The sequence below is a fragment of the Protomyctophum parallelum genome, assembly GCF_964188405.1.
Source record: "Protomyctophum parallelum genome assembly, chromosome: 2".
Classification (NCBI taxonomy): domain Eukaryota; kingdom Metazoa; phylum Chordata; class Actinopteri; order Myctophiformes; family Myctophidae; genus Protomyctophum; species Protomyctophum parallelum.
This window is the reverse complement of record NC_139699.1, coordinates 59,589,855-59,594,854: the sequence shown is the minus strand read 5'-3', so window position 1 is coordinate 59,594,854 and position 5,000 is coordinate 59,589,855. Positions and strand designations below refer to the sequence as shown.

At 41.4% G+C, this 5,000-nt stretch overlaps 1 protein-coding gene across 1 annotated transcript in view; it reads right to left on the bottom strand.

Annotated features, from left to right (window-relative positions):
* dbndd1 (dysbindin domain containing 1) overlaps window positions 1–5,000 on the bottom strand; it is a 46,939-nt gene that overhangs the window by 40,968 nt on the left and 971 nt on the right. The window lies entirely within an intron of this gene.

Genomic DNA, 5,000 nt, shown 5'->3' with positions numbered 1-5,000 from the left:
GTAGCTCTTATGGGAGACAATCATTGTATAGGTATCCATCTATCTGCTGCTACCTGCATGCTGGTATACTCCAGATGGCTGCTACCATTCAGACTGCAGCATTGGTCCCGGACTACTGAATCATTACACAACCAGCTGTGACATGCACCCCACGACTATGGCCATATATACTGGCCCTATTCAAAGGTGTAATAACAGCCATACTGGCCCCATTCAATGGTAGGATAACGGTCAAATCCGCTGTGATATTAGACTACTGAATCATTACACAAACGAGCTGTGACATTAGCAATCATAGCGACCGAAGGTCGCATTTACTATGAGAACGTGCAATACCCGTCGGTGTGTCACTCATACATGGGAAAGGCCCATATATGGTGCCCAGGTCTTGTGACATCACTATGACATCTGATGTCATGGCAAATGCGATCTGAATGTCACAAATAATTAAGCCCATATGGAAGGATCAACATATGGAACGTCAGAACAGGTTCTGACAGTATAGTCCAGAAGTCTGCCGCCAACGAGGCACATACGTGCACGCGTCCTCACCCTTAGACGTCTTACTGGTAGCTGCTCTGTGTGTGTGTGTGTGTGTGTGTGTGTGAGAGAGAGAGAGAGAGAGGTCTGATGGAGTGAAGTTAAACAGCATACATATTTCACTCTCTCTCTCTCTAGCTCTCACTCACCGTGCGCATGCGTGGTGCGTGCGTGCGTGCGTGATGCGCGTCACGGATAAATACCAATCTCACTATACAGTGTTTGCCGAAGGCTATTAATTTGTTTAGAAAGACCTCAAAGAAATTGATACTTTCACTGTAAAAAATGAAAAATCTATTCAATGTGTAATACACTATCTGCCAGCAGCTTCATTCCCCATTAACGTCACCCTCTCCAGTTCATGCTACGTCTGATAGTGAAACCAATTTTCTGTTTACACTTCATATCGATTGCCGCAGTCTAGAGCCGTTCACTTGTCCTGCTTGTGAACATGTGCGCACGCACGCACGCACACACACACAGTTATTTTGCAAATCCTGAATTCATATACTAGGCCTACATCTAATTATTATTATTTAGAGTATAGCCAATAATTTTTTACCCCCTTTTCAAACCCAATTTAGTTGTTTACCAATTAATTCCTCCCCACACACATGGCGTGCCACAGACATTTAGAGGGGCAGGTGCTCAAGTGAAAAAAGGGCACCTTGTGCAGCATATTTTAGCTATTGAAAAATAGCAGATCTACAAGCTCATAGCGCGCCACCGAGTGGCGCGCTACGAGCTTGTAGGTCTGCTATTTTTTTTTAATCGAAGAACCACTGACATAGAAACATAGCTTTAGATTGTGTGGGGGCCTAAATAATATAGAAGCGTTTTTATCAAGATTTGATCAATGTCACCGCATGGTCCACACACTACAAATTAAGAACATAAATTAAAAGTTTTTTTTTTTTTTTTTAGCACATTGCCAAAAGGGCAGGGGGTGCTCTAGCACCCCCTAGTGTCTATCTGTGCACGCCACTGCACATTCCTGTGTTGTCACTGCTGTTGTATCCTACATTTCTCACCTGGCTGTGAGGAGCCCCCACTGGGAGGACTTACTGTATAGAGCCTTGGTCCTATATAGTCCTAATGTACTCCGAAGGAGTTCGTGCAATGACAATTATCACCCTCCGCCCAGCTGCCAGGCTCCCCTCCTCCAAACACGGGAAAGAAATGCAAATTCCACGAAATATCTATATAAGCCAGAGAGGGTCACTTGTAAGAAGATATTTGGCTTTGACAGTATCTTAGATTAGATGTGGGCTATATAGGCAGTGCAGAAACATAATTGCCTTGATAACGTCAAAGCCCTTGACTCAGACGCCTGTGGGAATTACGTGAAAAGGTGATTTTAGCACGGAAATCTGTTAATTACTGCAACATATATCGTATATAGGATTAACTCTGTTCCTCCCTATCACGCATGCAGGCTCCCTCTGAATCGCTAACCCCGAAGTCCAGAGAGAGAGAGAAAGAGAGAAAGTGTGTAAGAGCCAAGACAGGAACGCATATTATCCGTGAGACAGAAAGATAGACGGAGAGAAACAGAGAGATGGACAGAGATCCATGTTTGCCCACACAATGTAATCAAACTCAGTGTGTGCCACAATAAATCAATCTTCTTTAGATGGTGAGAGTCAGAGCACAGCGGATTTTTGCCAGTTCATTGTGCTTTCTGTGTCATTGGCTGTCCTATAGTAGTCTCTAATGGATATTTCTCCAGGAATCAATAAAAGAGTACTACAAGAATAAATAGGATTGTTACTTCTAATTTGTATAGCTCGCAAAGACATAACACCAAATTACACTGTCCACTATAGTCCCTTCCTAACATTTTAGTCTAGTTTTTATTTGTTGACGAAATTGTCAGTATATTTAGTCTTAGTTTGTCATCATAGCTTAGTTTTTAATTAGTTTCCATTTAGTTTTTGTCAGTAGAAAAAGTCTTAGTTTTAGTCGACGAAAACAACACTGTTTCAAACAGTTTCAAACTCCAACCGTTAATCATGCTGATTATATGTAAATTATGCTAATATGTTTGTATTTCAAGAAGATTGTAGCTTTGTACTGTAGCTCATATAAATCAATTTGATTGATTGATTGATTGATTGATTGATTGATTGATTGATTGAAGTATTTATTAACAGTTTGGAGAATTACAGTACATTTCAAGCACAACTCAATACAAAGACTGTGAGTGGACGACACCATAAAGCATTGTTTACAAGAGGGTCCACCGTGTTCATTTCAACAAAACATTTAGAGACGTACAGAATAGATATATATAGCCAAAGAACAGAACAGGAATTCATCATAAAGGAGGTAAAAAGGGAAAAGAAACATACCGGTATACAGTGAGAGGAAAAAGGGGTGGGGATTCAGATTTTACGGGGGCCAGTTCCGAATTGCAGCCGTCCGTTGGTGCCCTTTGAGAGCGGTTTTGAAGGAGTCATGGGATTCGCATGTCTTAATGACTGTAGGGCGTTCCACATTTTGGTGGCATAGGAGCGAAAATAATGTAGTCCCTTGTTTGTGCCGAATCTGGGTTGCACACGGTTTGTTGCACTCCCTCTGGTGTTGTGGGTGTGGAATTAACCACTTAAACCACCATCTAATAGTTGTACAACGGTGTCAAGTGTTCAATCTACAAGCTCACAACATCACAATGTGATGTAGATTGGAAATTAAATCTTTTTGCTGTGTGTGTGTGCCTACAATGGCATGCCAAAAATAGGGACGGCATGTTGAAATTAGTTAAAGGTATATTCAGTGATTTCACTCAAAAAACCTTAGGTTTCGTTTTTGGCTGGGACCTAAGCCTTTCGTCCAATCAGGATAGAGAGTCAAAAACGAAACCTAAGGTTTTTTGACCCCCAGGGGTTAACTGGGGATAGGGAGGAACACCTTATATGGTCAGCACACTCTATAGTAGGGAGGATTATCACAACAAAACAAAAAAATAAGTGATATTTGAATTAAGTGAAATCACTGAATATACCTTTAACACCTTCCAGGCAATGCGATTTGTGCAATGCGTTTTCGTCCTGTAAACTTAAACTGTATACCTTCAACTCCTACAGCAACATTCATGTACAATTCTCTAGTGATTAGTGAACTAAATAAACTAACTTACTGACTTTGGGGTTTTTTTACGAAGTAAAACATAACGTAATTGTCAGCAGTAAACTAACTGAAATGGTCCTCTCATTGTTTCCCCTATAACACAACCATTTAGGCTGTTGCTGTTTGTTGACTAGGGTCCATGACTGCATGATGCCATTTACTCCAGTCTTGCACTTTGTAAGTCACTCTAGATAAGAGCATTTGCTAAATTCAAATTCTAAATGTAGCTATCCCACAGGCACGCACACGCACACGCACACACACACACACACACACACACACACACACACACACACACACACACACACACACACACACACACACACACACTCAATTGCACCCAAAAGAACGGAACTTTTTAACATTCAGTAGATTTTCTGTGGTCTGGGGTTTTCTGGCTCAAACAGGCGCTCTGATTTTCCTGCTGTTTGTGATGTCACAGCCTGCAAATCCCATATATGTCAATGGGACTTGCCAGCAGATGTCACTGTTTTTGCCTGTTTTCATTGCAGCTCAAAAGGTTTCCAAACCCCAGAGAAAACTGCAGACCACAGAGAATCCACTGAATGTTCAAATTTCAGGGTTTTTTGGGTGTAATTGAGATCATACAACCTAAAAGAAAAACGAAAACGAAATGAAAATGAATGTCTTTAAAAAAGCATCTCACATGATTAGAGCCACTGTCGCTGACAGGAGGCTTTATTTAGGCCTGACGTCGAAATTTAAACAATGTCTTCTAAATCCTGACAGTTTTCTGAAATACCTGTTTCTATGTTCTATGTTTCTATGTTTTCTATGTCGTTAACCCATTCTGACCTGAGATCAGATTCATACGAGGTTTCCCCTGGACACACACTGGTCTGATCAACCCATTCTGACCTGAGATCAGATTCATACGAGGTTTCCCCTGGACACACACTGGTCTGATCAACCCATTCTGACCTGAGATCAGATTCTAAAAATGTCAGTCGTTCTTCGATTTTTCAAAAATAGCAGACCTACAAGCTCTAGCGCGCCAGCTTGTAGATCTGCTATTTTTCAATAGCTAAAGCATAACATGATGCTAACACCAAAATGGGTTCCCGTTCAGAATGGGTTAATGATATGTAATTGGCCGCCGACCCCCCGGCTGAAAATATGTTGTTCCCAGGGACCCCCTCAGAAGCAAAGATTTGAGTTAAAAAGGTACGTTTGAAAGAATATGTTCAAAGATTTGCGCCACATTTTCACAATTTTTATAAAAAATAGCAGATCCGGAAGCTCGTAGCGCGGCACTCGGTGCCCTGCTATGAGCTTGTAGATCTGCTATTTTTCCAATAGCTAAAGCAACA